Raw genomic sequence first — 20,993 nt, 5'->3', positions numbered from 1 at the left:
GACAACCTATGGAATAAGAGACAATTTTCAAATCATGAATTTGGCCAAGAGTTAATATCCAAAAATATATAAAGACCTCAACAGCAAAAATCAAACAATCTGATTAAAAAGGGAACAGAGGAACCGAATAGACATTTTTTCCAAAGAAGACATGCAAATGGCCAACAGGTACATGACAAGGTGCTTCACATCATTAATCATCAGGGAAAGGCAAATCAAAACCACAATGAGAAATCACCCCACATCTGTTAGAGTAGCTATCATCAAAAGGACAAGTGATAAGTGTTGTCAAGGATGTGGAGAAAAGGGAACACTTGTGCAAGGTTAGTGAGAAGGCAAATTCCACTGCGCCACTATGGAACACAGTGTGGAGTTTCCCTGAAGAACTAAAAACAGAACTATCTTATGATCTAGCAATCCCACTCCAGGGTATCCAAAGTAAATGAAAAGGGGATTGAAGAGATGTACCCTCATAGATATTGTGGCAACTATTCAAAATAGTCAAGATGTGGAAACAACCTGTGTCCATCAATGGATGAATGGATAAAGAAGACGTGGTATAAATATATACAATGAAATGTTGTTCAGCCATTAAAAAAGAAGGAAATTCTGCCACTGGCAATAAAGTGATGAATCTTAAGGGCATTATACTAAGTGAAATGAACCAGACAAAGACAAATACTGTATGATATCACAAATATGTTGAATCTAAAAAAGCTGAATGCATAGAAAAAGAAAGCAGAATGATGGTTGCCAGGGACTTGGAGGTGGGAGATAAAAGGGATGTTGGTCAAAGGGTACAAACTTCCAGCTATACGATGAATAAGTTCTGGGGATCTACTGTATAGCATAGTGATTAGAGTTAATAATACTGTATTACATAGTTGAAGGTTGCTAAGAAAGTAGATCTTAAATGTTCTCACCACAAAAAAATGAAATAATTGTATGATGTGGTACAGGTGTTAGCTAAGGCTATGGTGGTAATCATTTTTGCAGTGTATGAGTGTATCAAATCAACATATTGTACACCTTAAACTTACACAGTTATATGTCAATTATATATCAATAAACCGATTTTTAAAAAATCTCTACACACATATAGCAAATATGGAATAAGTGCAGTTTTTAACTTGTTTTTAACAAGTTTCTTAACCTTTACAAATTCCAATAACATTTAAATATCTTTTTATATGTAAAGATTTCTTTCCTTTTGTGCCCTCTTTGTATTTTTATTATACAGTAATACCAACATTATAGAATTAGTCTTTAAAGGGAATGGCATTCAGGTAGTTCCCAGTTTTACAATGATAAACAATATTGCAAAGGATATTCTCCTATCTAACATGATAGATTATTTCCTTAGGGTAAATCTAGAATTACTTTTCAGTCAAGAGATATAAACATGCAATAATGTTTATATAACATGACAACACTGGTTCATCCTTACATACTCAGAGTAAGACCTGAAAAGAACCTAAGAATCATAGAAAAAGAAAGTAATTGGGCTACTATAAAAACCATATGAATAGGCTGAACCTTGTGCTTTTCTCAGAGTAGAAAAAACAAATAGTGTGCATTTGTGTGTGTCTATGTGTGTGTGTCTGCATTAGCTATCTATGACTGTATAACAAAATGCCACAAATTTAGCAGTTTAAGCAACATTTTTATTATCTCATAGTATGTGAGTGAGGAATCAGGACACAGCTTAGCTGCTTTAGAATGTCTTACAAGGCTACAATCAAGATGTTGGTTAGGGTTGGGATCTCATCTGAAGGTTCAACTGGGAAAGGAGTTACTTCCAAGCTCACTTATATAGTTGTTAATTCACATCATTCAGTTTCTTTTGGGTTGTTGAACTGAAAGACTTAGTCCCTACCTGGCTATTGGTCAAAAGCTGTCCTCAGTTCTTTGTCACATAGACCTCTTCAACATGGTACCTTGCTTCATCAAAACCAGCAAGGAAGAGAGTTGGCTTGCAACATGGAAGTTATTATCTTATGTAATATAGTGATATCCCATCTCCCATCACCTTTGCTGTTTTCTTATTGGCTAGAAGATACAGGCCAATAAGGGGAAGAGGTTATCCAAGAGTATGAATACCAGGATGCTAGGATCATAGAGTGCCATCTTTTACACTGCCTTCCATAGTGGACTTGTGCTAAAATAATCTGAGATACATTGATAAGGTATACTTCCATAGGAAAGGTATTTCTGGACATGACAGGAGATATCTTCTTCAACTGTGCAAAGTTGTAGAAAACCCATTTTATTTCTATAACCCTCAGTTTTTAATCATTTAATTTTCTCAGTTGTAAAAACAAATGTGATTTGGATATTTCTGTAATTATCAAAAAAATTTTAACTTTCTAAGGTGTTAAAATGAATCCTTGTGCTGCCCCATGTGGCTTTCTTAATTTAATATTTAATTGAATTAAAAACATCTCAATTGGTAGATAACTGGTATGGTATATACCTACTTTTAACTAGCCACATTTAATTTTTTTAGTAAACAAAAACATCTATTAAAATATGGCTTTTACTGCATTTCAAATTTAGTTTTACATGTGAGGAATAGTAATCATGGGACATGAATGTTCTACTTTGGTGATAAATGGCACTTATTTGAAGAATAGTTCTTTTAATCTCTTTTAAGAACACATTAAAATGGTCCCTGGTTTCAAACTATACTACAAAGCTCTAGTAATCAAAACAGTATGGTACTAGCATGAAGACAGACCCATAGATCAATGGAATAGAATAGAGAGTGCAGAAAAAAAAAACATGTGTAATGGTCAACCAATCTATGACAAAGGAGGAAGGAATATACAATGGGAAAAAAACATTCTCTTCAATAAATGGTGTTGGGAAGTCTGGACAGCTACATGCAAAGAAATGAAATATACAAAAGCAAATCATAATTAAAGACTTGAATATAGGACCTAAAGCCATAAAACTCCTAGGAGAAACCACAGGGAGTGAACTCTTTGATACAGTCTTAGAAATATTTTTTTGGACCAGTCTCCTCAGACAACAGCAGCAAGGGCAAAAAGGAACAAATGAGATTTCAACAAAATAAAAAGCTTTATTTGCACAGCAAAGAAAATCATTAACTAAACAAAAAAGCAATCTACTGAATGGCAGAATTTATTTACTTATCATAAGTTGATAAGGGCTTAATATCCAAAACATTCAAAGAACTTACACACTTAATATATTAAAAAAACAAAAAAAGCAACCCAACGAAAAAATGGACAGAGGTCTTAAATAGATATTTTTAATGAAGAAGACATATAGATGGCCAACAGGCACATGAAGAGATGCTCAACATCACTAATCATCAGAGAAATACAAATCAAAAACATGATGAGGTATCAACCTCCACCTGTCAGCCTGGCTATTACAACAAAACAAAACAAGGAAAAACAAGTGTTGGTGAGGATGTGGAGAAAGGGGGACCCTTATACATTGTTCTTCAAAAAACTAAAACTAAAAATACCACATGACCCAGTAATCCCACTTCTGGACATCCAGCTAAAGAAAACGAAAACACTAATCCAAAGAGATATATACATCTCTATGTTCATCCAATATTATTTACAATATCCAAGATATAGAAGTAACCTAAGTATCCACAGACAGATGGATAAAGAAGATATGGTACATATATATATACAATAGACAACCAGCCATAAAATATAATGAAATCTTGCCATTTGCAGCAACACAGATAGACCCTAGAGAGTATTATACTAAGTGAAATAAGTCATAGAAAGACAAATACCATATAATTTCACTCATATGTGGAATCTAAAAAACAAAACGAATGAACAAATGAAACAAAGTAGACTCATAGATACAGAAAACAAACACTTGGTTACCAGAGGGAGAAGATGTTGGAGGTTGGGTGAAATAGATGAAGGGCATTAAGAGCTACAAACTTCCAGTTATAAAATAAATAAGTCATGATGATGTAATACAGAGCATAGGGAATATAATCAATAATATTGTAATAACTTGGGGTAGAGGGTAACTACACTTATGGGAATCATTTGGGAATGTATAAAAATCTTAAATTACTATGATATACACCTAAAACTAATATTATATGTCAATTTTACTTCAATTAATAATAAAAATATAAATAATAATAAAATATAATAAAATGCATGTGTACAAATATCCAAGCAAAGGAAGAGGGACTAATGACAAAACACAAATCAGGTGGTAAATTTTACGATGGCTATGCATGCACCATTTTGCTAGTATCTACTCTTTCTCTATTTCACCAATAATTTTGGGTCCCATCCCAAAGTCCATCTATACAAGGCCATATTCTGTGATCGGATGGCAGATGGAGTCCTGGGCTACTCATTTTCCCCCACATTGGCCCTTAATTGCTATAATCAGCAGCTGAAATTATTGTCTTAACCGACAGAAATGAATTCTGTCTTCTGGCCAGTAAGAGCTTCTTTCTTTTGTACCTTCCTTGTTTCATTTTTGTTTTTTAGAAGATAAGATAAAAGGACAATAAGTTAATGACTTTTTGACAGGGTAACCAGGAACTGAGACATTTCTGAATAAAAAGGAATTTAATGATAAAGCACAGACTCCCCAGCTTCATTCTCATTAAAAAGAAAAGTATTTATGTGTCTAGTAAAGGTTTAAAAATAACTAAGCAGCCAGCAGCACCAACTTAGAGTTGGGGAATAATGAATCTGCAAATCATAAGCTGTGAATTCATGATCGCTTCTTAACCTCAGAACACTGCTTGACCCACACTTCTTTTTCTGTTATTCGTCAAATGAATTTAATGCGATCTGTACTTATAGAACAGTTATCCCATGCATGGTACTCTAGGAAAGTGATGCAAATTCAGATTCAATCTTTGGCCTTTTCTCCAGGAAATGCAGTTTTCCTGAGCAATGTCAAGGTGCTCTTCGAACCACACTCATCTTCTCCTCAAGACAGGAGTTACAGAACATTTTCCTATGACAGGAGCACATGCAGTGCATTTAGGCCCTTAGCAGATTCGTTTGGCCCTTCCAGGAGAGGGGCATTCCTCCTGATAGTGAAGCAGTAGGCATAATTTCCAGGTGCACAGAATGCATTGCGTCAGTTATATAAAACAATGGTGGAAACCAGAGGTCTCCATGAATGAAACAGTTACGGATAGCAGAGGTTCCTAAATGAAGGGGAAAAAACAGGTAAAAAGCAAATTGTATGTAAATCCTGCTTCATTATCTTAATTAACAATAGTTCAATAAATATATGATGAAGAAACAATGAGTTCGCATTAATGAATTTTTTAAATCTTTTAATTAGAACTCAGTTGCAGGTTTTGGGGCTAGGAAAAATATCCCAGCTCTAAGATCAAAATCTTTAGTAATGATTCCCTTGAATAAACAGTATATACATTACTTCCCTTTAAAATAAGGAAGCATGTATTTACAAGGAAGAGAGTCTAATTTTCCTGTGCATTTTCTATATGTTTGAGATTTTGCAATATATATAATTTTTGTCAGTTTAGCTAAATTTAATTGAGGGCTTATTATAGAACAGGCGCTGGGCCATATTGGATCATTTTATTTTATATTCCCAGCAACCCTATGAGTGGTATCATTCTCCCCTCACAGATGAACAAACTCTGATTTAGAAAGACAAGGAGCTTTGCCCAGTCAAGCCTCCATTCTTTATCAGCAGTGTATTGCAATAATGGAGGTTTTGATGGGCTCTTTCTAAGAGTCTTCATACTCACCTATAGGTCAGGTGTTGTTATGTCCATGGAATATAAATAAGGAAACAGAAGCAATCATATAGTTGGGAAGTGCTGAAATTCTGACCTCAAATTCCTTCTGTTTCCATAATGCTTCTCATGGAAATAAAATACTAATAAAATTCTTTTTAAAATTCTAGCTTCCGATATTTCTCCATAGGATCTTAGGTCTTTGATCATGTTCTCAAGGGCTTCTACATATGTATCATATGCACTTTCTCCACTTCAAATTATTTTTCTTACCAATTTTTCCAGATGGTTTCTTTTAGCCATCCAAATGCAAATCAGAGCAGTTTTAGGCCTGTTTCTCTTCTAAATGGTCCTGCTAGTTCCAATGATTTACTACCCTCAGAACTGTGCTTGTCCACCTTCAGCTCTTGAGACAAAAGCTATCATGTGAGGCAAAGCATGTAAACATACATTCATGAACTGCGGGCGATTCCATATTAAACGCACTTAAACAAGAAATCTTTCCCTGTGTTGTTTCAGTTTTGGTAAGGATGAAGTTCCTTAAAAAAATAAGCCTTTCAGGAAATACATTTACACTTTTAATAAAAAGGGAGAAAAAGAAAACATTTCCTATAGCCTGCAATAACCAACTTTTGCCATCCTGATTTACTTAAGATATGGGTAAATTTTGTATTAAAAATTTTTATAGGAATCTTTTCTTTAAAAACTATCCTCCTATACAATATTTTAAAATCAACAACAGTTAATTGTATTACCACACTATGAAATATACTAAAATGTAGTAAAAGAGAGATTTTAAATCAGGTTTTTTAGATTCATGTGCTTACAAACGCTAAATACCTCATCTTCTTACTTGTGGAAAATGCTTTAAACTCTTTGAGAAATAAAATTTGACCATGTATTTAAACAATACCTCAGAGGATAAATTTGGCCAAATAACAATTTTAGCATGCAGCTTTAGTAAATGTTTATAGTAAGTTTTGTGTTCACTGAATCCATTATAATGATGGGGGCATAGCAGGGGGGTAACTGAGCACATTTTAATCAAAAATTCACTTTTGTATGAAATCAGAAGTGCTTCTGAACTGGGGTAACTGTTGAGTTATAAAGCTATTTCTCCCATGAGAGTACAATTATTATAATTATTTTAAATCAGGAAGATGATTTTCCAAGAAAAACTACCCAATGAGGAGTTTGGTTAATGTGGTAGATTTCCCCCCTTCCTTCCATCTGAATACTGAACATTAGAGAAAAGTCCTGCTCTATTTTTCAGCTGGAATCACAGCAGTTTCTGTTTCTAACCTGGGAAGAATGTGGTTGGGACTGAAAAGCCCCCTGTCCTATTGTTAGGCTCTCCAGCCCTGATCCTTGCTTTTAACATCATAATGAAGGATGCTCTTTAGTGGATTATCTTGAGAAGGGATTAACTCCTTAAGTCTTCTAGGGGGCAAGGTGTTTTGAGCCCTAAATACACACCAATTGCCTGCTTAACTTTTCATCTTATTTTGAAAACTGCCCAGCTGGAATTCAAATTCTTTTCCATAGAGCTGAATTTTATTAGTAGCAAAGTTGGAGTTGGGGGCAGCAGATGCTAAATATCAGCACTGTCCTTTTAATCTCATGGGGCCAAATGTTTCAGATATTTCACCGAGACAGGCCGTCAGGATAAGACTCAATCTAAACTTTGCTGTAAACTCTGCAAGTGCTTAAATCCTAGCCCCCATCTCCCAGGCCCATGGCTTAGGGCTTCAAGAAGACCATACTTTTACTAGGACCCTACCTTTAAACTCCATTTGGCTATATGGCCATTGTTCATGGCTTTTAACATTATTACTGACATTTTTTTTTAAGTCACACTCAAAGTGAAATTCAAATGCCTGATAAACACACACCACACACACACACACGCACGCACACACACACACACACACACACACACACACACACACACTTGAAAAGAGGACTAATTGCTCTATAATTTATAATCAAGTGGTTTCTTTAGCCTCTCCTTCTTTACCGTAATAACCATTTATTTCTGCCTGCCTAGTCCATTAACAACAAAATCTTGTATTTGTCTCATATTCGTCTTACCCCTTCTCTAACCTCATTTCTGTTACTAACTAGCCCATTGTACTATCATATGATTTGCTAGGAAACCAGAGAGTTTTAAATTTGTGCTTTCTCCTACTCTTCTGTTCATTCAAAATTCTTTCCTTAATAGCTTACTTTTCTTTTGTTTAACCCAAAGAATATTTTTACCACTGATTTAACACTCGTTTTAAAGGGGTACGTTAAATGTAGAAAATTCCTTTTAACCATGTATACAACAAAACGTTTCTTTGGAACTTTGCCTTTAAGACTGATCTTTTTTTTTTTTTTTTAGCAGAGTGGCATTACACATCACCTACAGCTTTAAAAAATTAGGTAGAAATGAGTTAGAAAATGCTCTATCAACTGCATAAGAAGTTTTAAACATATGTACAACCAAAAGATCTTAAGAACATAAAGTTTCATCATTTTTTTCCCCAATTCAGAGTACCCAGGTGCACTTTCTCGTGAACAAAATGAAATGAACTCTTATTCTTTGTGTTATATATATAATAACTGTATTCTAAAGGCTATGCTTTAATGGTAAATAATCCTCCACATTCTTTCAGTGTAAACTCTTTAAAGAGTCATGAATTTTATTTATACTCTCTCTCTCTTTGAGAGTCTTTTGTTTATTTGCTGTTTCGTTCTTTGTGAAATAACACTCCCGGAGGAAAATCCCCCTCTCTGCTCAGGGAATTAGGCCAGAGACAAAAGCGGGGAATTCTTTAAGCCTTGTTTTGTGCTAAGAGAAATGTTTGACATTTCTGTGGAGAGGTGTTTAGTTTGGATTCATTAGGTCTTAGGGACTCTTTTCTGGCCTTTCAGATCTGCCACTGTGTTTTTTCCTGTGTTTGGTAGACTGAAGAGAATTTACCAGGGTGTAATTAGGTTTCCTACATTCGAATGGCAAAAAAAATCCAGTTGTTTTAAATGGTAGCCCAAGTATTCCCCTCCCTCGGCAGGCCCCAGCCTGATTCCCACTGTCTGATACCCATCTGGGCAAAAAACACAAGCAATGGCGGAAATAAGAAAAAGGCGTTCGCAGTAGTTTACATCCTGATTGAAATAAATACCTCTTGTAAGCATTTTTAAACAGAGTTATTTGACCGTCTCTCCCGGAGCTCCGCCCAGCAAGGCATTCATTCGGTCTTCCTCCCCTTCATCTAGAAATACCAAATAAATTCAACTTTAATGTAATTCTTAATGTTGTATGCAATTTTAAATAGCTTTTATTTTACAACACCTTGGCTGGCCTCCATTCCTCTCTTAAGAATCGCTTCAAGCATGTCCATTGCCTGTCCTGGAAATGGTACATTCTCGGCTCGGTGTCACAGCCATTTCCTTCAGCTGATTTCCGACAAGAGAAACTTTGCTAGATTATTAGCTTCATTGCCTGAATTAGGAGATGCTCCAATAATTGGTCGTTCCCCAGTTCTTAAAGCCAGAAATAGAGTTGGTCATCTTTCCTGTCTTCTTGGATGTGGCATTATGTACGAAACCACGAAGATCTGCTCTGCACTTGTTACTGCAGCTGGTATCAGCGTGGGCGGAGTGAAAGCGGGGTGCCTCGAGGGCTCCCCTCAAGAACAACTCAGAGATCACACAGACTACACAGGCTACACAAGCTCCTTTCCGACGAAATCCCAGTTTATCTTCCAAAGCTTGCCAGTGTCTGGGCCCGAAGGCCTCTGACTTTCAGCTTAAGGAACATGCCCTCTAGCAACTGCTGGGCCATATGCTCTCCGTTCACACCACACTTAAAGGGTGATGAAGTTAACAAGGTGGCGGAAGAGCGCCGTGGCCAAGCTCTCACCAGTGACATCCTTACTGGGACACAAGCCTTCTTTGGCTGGCTGACAACAATCTTTGGCGGATCTGGCTGGGAAAGCCTTAACCAAAGAAAGAGGCACTGAAGAAAGGCCTAGTGCCCATGATTAAACAGGGAAAGCCCAGATAATAATATCTCTAACTAGTGGACTGCACCATTATCAAGTATGTCTTCCCAACCCTCCCACCCCCCAAAAAGGTACCACTTTGTCTTTATTGAAATTGTAAAGACCTGTCCACCCTGTCAGCCCAGCCCCATGAACAAAGATGTATATAAAGCATTAACCCCTTCAGACTATTACCTCCAGTGATGGTTTCACCATGTATCCCAGTGGATCTTCTTTCATTGGATCTAAAGCTCCACCATGCTTGTTAAAATTCTAATATCAATATTATTTAACACAGTGGAAAACTCACCCTATTTTTCCCCTTCTTTTGAAAAGCCTCCACTGTAAATTTTAGTTGGAGTCCTGCGAGGTTCAAAAGGTGCACATCAAAAACCATTTTGCAGTTCTGAATAACTGAGGAGGCTTTGCACAGAAATTTAGAGTGAAGAAAAAGTAATGGTTGAAATCACTGATTCTTCAAGAATGGTAAAAGGCAAATTCATCAGCCTTTGTTCACTGAAGAACAAGAAGGAGAACAAGATAAGCATTTGTGAAAAAGTATGACCATCAATAAATACAAGTAGTAATTTAGAACATTAGAAAAAAAAGATTCAACAATCCATATGTGAACCACCACAGGTTGACATTTAAAGTTTCCATTCCTAAAAGAAGGAATGAATTAGTCTTTGGGCAGGAGAAGAGGTCAAAAGGAAAAGGAGAAATGCCAAGAAATATAGCACATTTGGGCATACACACTACAGTCCCCAAAATGTCCTTCTTTGAATGGAATACTGAAAAACTTGTCGGGCAGAGTTTTGGAAAACATCCCCAGATCCTGACACAAGGATGGCATGTTACTGATCCGTCCCCTTGGATAAGACCTATCATTCTCAAAAAGAAGTGCATGTTTTTAGGGAAGCTGTTTCCATGTTCATCCCTTGCATCGATCCCACAGAATTGGAGGGGCACAAAAGGGGAGCAGTGAAGTAGTTTCAACTTTTTCTAGTTGAGAGAGCAAGGGAAGAAAACAAATGCTATGGTTCTTAGAGTAATGCGAATTTGAGAAATAACCCAGAACTTGTGAGAGGAGAAACTCTGTTTCATTATATAGAATAAACTTGAGTTGACCAGATATATTTCAATAATCGTACTTATCATTTTCACTCTTTAAAAAACTCAGTGACCAAGAGACACTAAGCTCTTCTCAAGTACCAAAGGGAATAACTTGCTTAAAATATACTTTGGTGTGTTAATCATTCTGTGGCGAGTACATTGGGCTGTTTACCACTGAAAAGCCATTAAACTAAAGACCACTAGTAAGGGTCTAACAATGGTGGCATTTGGTCAGCAAGTCCACATCTATTCATGCCACATAAAATCAATTGCTATAATTCCCACAGGACTTTTTTCTTTTTAAATCTACCAAGTAGAATGTGTTCTAATGTGCAAAGAAAGCTGTAGAGAACAGTTTCCATCTCAACCCCGGAGCCCTTGACCCTTAGCACCTCAGTGTGAAGATTCGAAGTCTTCATTAATTGTAATTAATTAGAACCAAATGTGTTTCTATATTTCATATCTTTCTGTAAATATACTTCCTATATTCTCAACAAGAATAGCTACTATCCCTGTATAGCATTCCTCATTTATTACTATGCAGATATTAACTTTAAGTAAACATGATCCTTAAACTTCTTAATAAAGACAGATTGCCTTTGTTAGCCGTTCTAAAAGTGATACATTTTGTGGCCAGATGTGGGTTTGCAGTTTTGAGACTCTGTAGAAATTAGCTTTTTTTTTTTCTGTAAGTAGCTTTCATTTTTCTTATAGTGACTAAACCACATCCTGTCTTCCCTCCTTTACTTGCAGATAAGGCAGAATGACTTGAGGCATTAAAGATGTGATTATATCCCATATATTCAGTTGGTTATCAACTCTTCTCTCTGTGTGAGGACTAAGATGCTCCAGTCCATATCGAAAGAAAATAGGATTGAATCAAAAGCCAATGGTCAAAGCAAAAAGAAATGCATTTTCGGAGATGGTATTTTCTTCAACCATTTCTAGAAATAAGCAAACATCCTCAGAAAACTAACATAGGTATATTTTGGTTCTTTTCAGAATACATTTCACCTAGCCTTTTTAATACTTTATGTCACACCATTTAACAGGATAGTATGAAAGTCACTGGTACCTTTCTAACAACTGCAAACATTGCTCCTGTTTCTCACAATAAGAGCACATTATTTATCAAAATTTCAAAAGATTTCTAAAGAAGTTTTTTCCTCCCACATCTGGGTTAACTATAAAAATCAAATGTTCTGCTTACAGATGCTAAAGGGAAGTTTGGGTATAGTGTTAACTAAAGAAATTCCTGATATAATGAGACAGTTTTCTCTATTCAATGTGGATTGTAAGGGTTCCTTCACAGATACTGTTTTAAATGTGATTATCTTGCCTCCTGTTTTCTTTTTTGTATTGTTACAAAATAGAGACTTTTTTCCCTTAGGTTGCCTGTCACTTCTGAAATGGGAAAAATGATGAATTATGGCACATTTGCCTTGCTATGCTTTATCAAGCTCATTAGAGATGATGCATGATCTGAACTTTACAGAAGGAAAAAAATACATGGACACCCTCTTTCTTATCTTCTCTGTTTACCTCTGAAATTGTGCTGTTTTACTTGTTGCACAAACTGACCACCTATTAAGAAAAAAGTCTTGTTTGCAGAACTCATGGCTTTCCTCTGAAATAGCCCTTAACTTGAGCTATTCTCAAGAAATATCTCTACACTTTTAACTCAAAATGCTTTCTTTTTCCATTGCCATGCTTTGCAAATAAACAACTACAACTGCTTGTACAGATTGGATGGGAAAGATTATACTTAATTTAGTTTCCCAAAGAGATAGCCTTATAATCAAAGCCTTTGGGGAGAAAGTTTCAGTTTAATAAAATCAACTTTCATCCATAAATTTAAATAAATCTTATTCTGCCTTAGAATCATATGGTTTGCTGAATATTCATTTTTAAAGAAAAATTTAAGACAAAGTTTTAAACTAATTTATGCCAGATAAGTTTTAAATAAGTCTTGATAATCCAAAAATTATTACAGAGATAAAAAGCCACATCTTCTTACCTCTTTCAACAGTACTTTAAAATTTTGATTTGCACTAAAACCTAGACAGATTCAACTACAATGAAGGTCATCAGATAAAAAAAAATGTTTCTCCTAGTTTAATTCAATACTTATCAGCTAGAACAATTCCCCTCCAATCCCTCAGATGTTAACTGCTAGTGAGATATAAAATGCAAATGAATATTATTTTTAAATGTTAAATACAGAGTTGGAAAAAGCATTTGGCTTCAAAATAAGAAAGGTGACTGCTTGGATAGCAAATAGACGTATTATCTGAATTTAATTTTCATTAATAATCTTTTATTTCTGGCATTTGTGATTGATGAGTTTCCTAAGTAACAGAAAGAACACTGAGGCACTTACATTAAAAATGATAACAAAATTCCGTGATCATGGAGAACTGCCCTGTAATTCCTTAACACACTGCCGGGGAGGGTCTTCAGGTGGCCGTTGGGTCCATCTTTATTTGTAAGGATGCTTTCAAGAAGAGTATCTATGCTTTTGCCTCTGTCATGAATCAGTCTGCTCATGGAAGTTAATGTTCTGTATGTAGGTGGCACTCTCCAGTTTCCAACTGCCTGTCACTAGTGTCATCTCAGTCTCTTCCTACTTTGACTAAGAAACATTCGGTGGCAGGTATCCTGCTGGATTCTGGAGCATGGTGGTGACCCAGTGAGATCTGACCCTGCCCTGACAGAGATGACAGTCTGGAGGAAAGATGAATCTTAATTGAATATCATGTAATCAGATGAAGATTTAAGATACTTGCAAGTGATGTGAGTCCTTGAAGGAGGAGGAAGGGGGCTTAGCAAGCACAACTCAGGGGCCCCAGCCCAGCCCCGGATGTCAGCGGCCCCACCTAGTGCAAGATGTCCAGGGGGTGGACCTATTGCAGAATGCCAAGGGGCCCCAACCTAGCTTGGGATGTGAGGAGGCGGCACAGATCTAGTTCAGGATGTCAGGGGTCCTTCCTTAGGATGTCAGGAAAGTTAAGGTGAAATCAAGTTTCTGAAAGAAAGCCAGTAGAGCTGAAAGGGAGTGATAATCAAGGGGAATTATTAAGAGACAAGGTTGACAAGGGAAACCAGCAGATCATACAAGAGCCTGGAGTCATCATAGGGATATATGGGACTTTTGTTCAAAGACTTATGGAAAGCCCTAAAAAGACAGAGAGAAATGCAAGCGAGTGTACAACCAGGCTTGTATATTTTATAGATGGTCACCTTATGAAATAGACAAAGTAAGCATGATAAACCCCATCGAACAAACATAGAAACTAAGATGCTAAGATGAAGTTCCTTGCCAAAGCAGGGATGCATATGAGTGCTTGGTGTACGCACTTGCCCACACACGGTGTGTGTCTGTGTGTGTGTGTGGAGGATTCTGTTCTATTTTGATCAGATGTCTCTGAGCACTGACTGCACACATTCAAAATTAAGGCCACACTTCTCATTAGTTTTTGGTCATTTCATTTTAATGCCAAGTGGGAAAAACTAAGTTAGGTAGTTTGTGAACAACAACAAAAAAAACCTAAGAGAAAAATTATTTTTAAAAATGAATTTCTCTTTAGTGTGTGCCTATTGGTTGTCTAAGCAATTTACTAAACACATACTTTTTTGCATAATTTGAGAAGCATTTCAACTCAAGGACTAGAGTGGTACTTAAATAGTAGCGACATTATATCCATTCTAAAACGCAGATTAAGTAGACTATTAAACCCCATCATAAGCCCCACAGAAAATAACTCCTTTATCACACTCTAAATCAAAAACAGGTTTTCTAGCAATGAAATAGTATAAATATGAGATCTGGGAAAAATACGGTTTATGATACTCTACCTACTTCTGACAAGTGGGCAAATACCTCTTGAAGGAAGAAAGCTTGTCATGATTTATACTAAAGTAGACGGTCACCTCCCCCTGCTGCTATTTCTTTAGCTCTTTCTGCTCTCTGGCCATATGCTAGATAAGAGACCAGTTCTGGGCATTCTTTCCCCAGGACTTGGTATATAAAGAGTTTGTCCACTTCGAGGACCCGGAGGGAAACATTTGAACCTGGCCCTTTCCCCTCCAGGAAGGCAGAATAAAGAAGTCACAGCAGGAAGAGCTCATTTTTGCAAGGTGGACTTACTGAAACAAGCAGCAGAGTAACACAACCTCTGCTGTGCATGTAGAGCAAACTGCAGCTTCAGCCTTGTATTTTGAACTTGGTCTAAGTACCTGCAAATTACTTGGCTAAGGATGCTGAAGCAGACAGAAGCTGGAACAGTTACAGACATAGCTGCAGACCTACTATAGCTTGGGCAGCTCGGGCTGCTCTAACAAGATAGTACAGACCGAGTGGCTTAACCCAGACATTTACTGCTCACCCTTTTACAGGCTCGGAAGTCTAAGATCAGGGTGTTAGTAAGGTCAGGCTCTGCTGAGGGCTTGCAAAAGGTCATCTTCTTGTGGTTTGCTCACTTGGCAGAGAGAGAGGGACCTCCTGTCTCCTACTCTTTTCATAAACGCATTCCTCTCATCGTGACAGCACCACCCTCCACACCCTAATTACCTCCTAAGTGCCCCATCTCCAAATGCTATCATGGGGAGACTCTGATTTCAACATTATGAATTTGAGGGGGGTGCAAATTCAGCCTCTAACAGACTGGTTTCCCCTCCGCCCAAGGAGTCTGTTAAGCCTTCTATCACAGCACAGAGTAAAGAGAATGACCTACCATCGGTTTTCGGCCTTCTTGTCTTCTTGAGCGTTCAGTAGCATTGTTCAGAAGGCAGTTGGATGAAAGAATACAGAGGTCAAGGGAAAGGACTCCAGACAAATACACAGATTTGGAATCCAGCAAAGACTACATAAGAGGAGCCAAGGACCAAAGGCAAGAACATTACAGCCTGATAAACTAATTGAACCCTTTTCTGTTTTATATAATTCAGTATAGTTCTCATAGAATTCTAATTCTTCTTATGGACAACTCTTACCTTGCCAGATACGCTGTTAGATCCTTGAGGTCAGGAGAGTGTAACAAAATGCTCGTATATCCAAACATTGACTCAAAACAGGAGCTGGACATTGAGGGAACTATCTAAACTCTACCACCAAACCCAGCCAACCAGCAACACTGAATTAAATATTGCATATACAAATCAATTACTCTGTTTTGTTTTGTTGACGGGAACTGCCTGAATCATTATCCACTTCTTAGAGTAGCTGAGGCCAGTAATTCCTCATGGGGTAGGGGCGGGGCAAAAAGGGGGTTCAGAGAACAAGAGAATTTTCCTTGGAAGTTCTGGAATTCGGGTTCCCAAATGCAGTGAGCTAAGTGGGTGAAAACTGGCCTTTCCAAGTCATGATGAATCGTCACATGTTTGGAGGTATGAACCCCCACAGGAGCAGAGCATCCTCCCTCCCCCACCTCATAAAGAGATGTGTCCTTCTGTGACTGACGCTGAAACAGCACTTTCAGCTACGCTCAGGATACAAAAACAATTGTATTAACAAGGACAGTTTCAGGTTCTGGCTCTGTTTGCTTGAGCAATCATTCCTGTTCTATTTGCATATAAAGAATTAAGATGTGTTACGCACCACATGTGTCTCCCCTAAAATTCTTAAGCTATGCTAACCCCCACATGATGCTATTTGGAGGTGAGGCCTTTGGGAGGTAATTAGGTATAAATGAGGTGAGTAGGGTTCCCTGATGATGCGATTGTGTCCTTACAAGAAGAGACACCAGAGAGCTTGTTCTCTCGCATCTCCACACAAGGACACAGCAAAAAGGCAACTGCTTACAAGCCAGAAAGAGTCCTCACTGAGGAACCAAATAGCCTGGCATCCTGATCTTAGGCTTCTCAACTCTAGAACTGTGAGAGAATTTCTGTTGTTCAAGCCACCCAGTTAATGGTATTTTCTTGTGGCAGTCCAAGCACACTAATACAACATGTTCACCAGAGAGTTCAAAAAATTTTGCAAAGCTAGGAAAATCAACTGTAAGGTACGAGAAAAAATGATGAGAATGTCTAACATGACACTTTTAAAATATTTGTGAGTTAGAAGGCTCTGTGGTGGTATGATTTCAAATTGTATTCCATTTAACTAGAGTCAATTTCATTTTGGAGTAATTTTAGTTTACTTGGTAATGCAACCTAGTTTTTAAGATATTATTCTACAACTCATTTGAAGAAATTTTGCATCTGATAGAGATAAAGACTTTTTTGATTAAAGCATATACAATGAGAGAGTTCAGTTTTGTGCCAAGAATATCATATGGTATTATACCTTCCCGCTCTAAAAAAAAAATAAATGTTTCCAATTTGGAAGAACTTTTTGTAAATTCTTGAAATTTGAAAGTCGATTTTACATCCGGATTCTCAGTGGGGCACCTGGTACGTTTTCTGAAGCCTATGTTGGTGTATTGGTACAACCATTTCTTTAATAAATCTGCTCTGAAACGCAGAAGAGGCATTCTGTTTAAAGGCTGGTGAAAGGTGATTGCTAGCCTGGAAATAAAAGAGCTGAGTTTCACTTTCAAAAACAAGACCCTTCTCAGTTGGACTGAAATACATTAAGCAGGATAGAGAGGCTATCTCTTATAATTGTCAGCAGATTGGCAATCTGACATATAATTCTGGCAAACCTGTACGTAATTGCTAAAATATGACTTCCTAGCAACTACAAGTATGTTCTGGCTATGTCAAGGCATCCCAAACCACATGACTCGACTTTTGCTTTAGAATTAAATTGAAGATTCATCCCAGGTTGAAGCCGTGCCTCGTGCATTCTGCAAGAACTCTATAGACTGCAGAGAGGGAAGCAGGATATCGTTAAAGCAGCGCAGTGCCCCAGGGGTCAGTGTCAGATACAATCTAATTTAACATCTTTATTAAGGATCTCGAAGAGGGAGTAAGCCACATATTAATGAAATGTGCAAATGATATTAAACTGGGAGCCTGTATAACCACCAGTAAGGACAAAGAAATAATGGAAATGCACCAAAAGAGGTTAAAACAATGAACAGAAAATTATTACAGGAAAATCACCTTCTTGGGATTGATAGTTTTGGAGATAGCACTGGGAGTCAGAAATCTCAAAGTCTGGGGGCTGCATCCCATTGGGAATTAAGAGGAAGAAAGAAAGAGGGCAACCTTTAGCCACATTCTAATTTAGACACCAATGTAAACACTTTCCATTACATTTTGTGAATTTATACGGTCTTTAAAATCAGAATGATCACCAACTCTAAAATTTACATAGATACAAGCTAACTCAAAGGTAATAGCTTAACTAAATATGACACGGGTAAATAGTAAAAAATGAGTGATGCATGAACAATATCAACATGCAGAATATATGAAATAGCATGGAGTGAAGAAAAGGCAGACGATAAGATACGTGCACAATGATAAAATACAAGGTAACACAGCATAAAATATATGTATGCTCATTAAACAAGCTCTAAAGGGCTCTACCCAGAAACCACTTTTCCAATACACTCTAATTTGGAAAAACAAATAAATGTATACTTTATTTTTTAAAAAATGTAGAAGCCTGAATTTTTCTCTATTTTAACCTCTGTTTCTCCATGTTTTTCCATTCACCATTCATTCAAACAACAGTTGAGAAAACTCTAAAAATGACACTGTCAGAGCTGTTACAAAAATAGGATGCTCTTGAGGCAGTGCCCGACAACCTGCCAGTCTTTAGGTAGGAATTCCCTGACCACCTACAACTTCTGGAAATCATTCTCTCTGTCTTTTCCGCCTTTACTTCTACTTCCATGCCAACAACTTTGATCACTTTTAGTAACCCAGTCATTTGGACAGCAGATTTTTGAAAAGCGAACATCTTGAAACCATGATTTGCACTTCAGGGCTTCTGCCCTTTTCTCATCCCTTAAAATTCCTCATGGCGCTTCTCTTGCTCGAGCTGCACACAGCGGCGTACACACGGCCTGGAGCTGGAAAGGGAACCGTAACATAGCCACGGTGTCCTTCAGATATTTGATTTCATCACTCTGTCTTTGATGCCTACTCAATAAAAGATAGCTTCTACTGGTCTTCTAATTCCTTCCACAATCCCTTGCCTGCTTTTGGGATCCAGGAGAGGCGGTAAAGAAGGAAAATTCCCTGGTGTCCCAGATATACCAAAAGGGAACCCACTGACTTAGCACAGAACCCACAAAAGTGGCTCCTTCTAACCAGGAAGACATTGGTAGCAAATTACCTAAAATGAAGATGTAGGTAAGGCCAAAGAATTCAAGTTGCTGAGGTTCTAAAGTAGTAGAAAAAACTTTTATTTTTCTGCATACAAGGAATCTACCCCATATCACATAACTATGGGGTTTATTGCATCTGTATCAAAATGGTTCAGCTGTATCAGTGGGTGACCAGAAAGTCATGGGACCAGAAGGTCAAGGTCAAGGGAAGGGCAATGGTACATGAGGGAAGATTATAAACACCAACTAAAGATTGCAGCTAACAGGGGTGGACATGTTGAAAACCTTCAACGGATATTCCTGCCAATGAGGAAGATAAATTATTTTAATATGCTAGAAGGAATTACTAGAAATGTAGGAAAAAATTCAAAAAGGAAACAAGTAGACTAAATCTTAAGAATTTTAGTATATGCTAGCATTTTCATGGACCTAAGATACCTAGAGGTGAATTTAACATAGAAGCATATACTGAAAGATTTTTGTGGGTTTTTTTGGTATCATTAATCTATAATTACATGAGGAACATTATGTTTGAGGTGAATTTAACATAGAAGCACAGACTGAAAGATATTTTTTGTGGGTTTTTTTTTGGTATCATTAATCTATAATTACATGAGGAACATTATGTTTACTAGACTCCCCCCATCACCAAGTCCCCCCTACACACCCCATTACAGTCACTGTCCATCAGCGTAGTAAGATGCTATAGAATCATTACTTATCTTCTCTGTGTTGTACAACCTGGAAGTTTTTGAATGATTCCTAAATTACAATGAGTTTGCTACCCTAAATGACGTGTAAGGTTTCCTTTACCTGAGCTCATTTACAAAGTAGAATTTTCATGTAACCTACTTGCTGTGTCAAGCACAAATGACTTCCACACCACTCCAACTGAAGTTGGAAAATATTTCCAAGAAATCATTCAGTTTTCTTAGATATTTTAGCTTCTGTTGATGTATAAACTGTAAAACACATCAGAAGTTCCACTACAGAAACTTTTTGACTATTTCCTACTATGATAAGAGAGGATTTTTTTTTTCCTTAGAGAAAAATAAATTCAGCTTACCTGTCTATGCCTTCTTCCAGGTGTATTTAAAGTACAATTTATTCATGTCACAATGCACAGAAAGATGTTTAGCACCTGCTCTGTATCAGCCAATTGTCTAGGTTGTGAGAACAGAGAAACAAATCAGACCTAGTCTCTACTTTTAAAAATGTCACCATCAGGTGAGAGATATTAACCAATAAAGTTTTATATTGTAGGTTTATACTGAAGCAATGGATAATACCCATGGAATTAGGAATACCACAAATAATAAATTACTGGGTTTTCAAATATTAAGATACAAGTTTATTAAATGTTGTATGTGATTTTTTTCAAAAAAGAAAATACTAACTTTCAAAGATCATTAGAAAAGCCTATGGCAAACGTTTTATCATTCATTGATATTTAGTTCCCCTCCTCTGGACACATGGAAGGATAGTAATTGCCATCCCCTTGGACTTAGGCATGACTATATGACTTGCTTTGGCCAATGAAATGTAAGTGGAACTGAGGACTGTAAGTTCTCAGTGGCAGGTTTTGTCATCACTTGAATTCTCTCTCTTGCTCTGTTTTGGCAATCACTGAAGTGCTGTTGATAGAAAATGAAATTCAGAGCAATCACCTGAAGCACAGCAAGCTAAAGAGTCACCTAGATCTGCAATGAACTTTGCGTGAGTCAAAATTAAACCTTTGTTGTTAAAGTCACGGATACGTAGATATATATATTACAGCAGCATAACTTTGCCTAACCTAACCGATACACTAATTAAACCTAAGGATAAGAATGATAATAAAGCAAATGTCGCTCAAAAGTTAGATTAATTCTAAATTAGCCAATTGCCAAC

The 20,993-nt window shown here is 37.1% G+C and overlaps 1 long non-coding RNA gene across 1 annotated transcript in view; it reads left to right on the top strand.

Moving 5' to 3' along the window:
• Nucleotides 1-20,993, top strand: part of LOC118908749 (uncharacterized) — a 120,660-nt gene that overhangs the window by 87,921 nt on the left and 11,746 nt on the right. The window contains exon 2 of the long non-coding RNA XR_005023328.2: nucleotides 20,736-20,819. This is a non-coding gene — a long non-coding RNA (uncharacterized LOC118908749). The remainder of the gene's footprint in view (nucleotides 1-20,735; nucleotides 20,820-20,993) is intronic.

Source organism: Manis pentadactyla, chromosome 18 (assembly GCF_030020395.1).
Source record: "Manis pentadactyla isolate mManPen7 chromosome 18, mManPen7.hap1, whole genome shotgun sequence".
Classification (NCBI taxonomy): Eukaryota; Metazoa; Chordata; class Mammalia; order Pholidota; family Manidae; genus Manis; species Manis pentadactyla.
The sequence above is the reverse complement of the archived record's forward strand: the minus strand, read 5'-3'. Positions and strand labels throughout refer to the sequence as shown.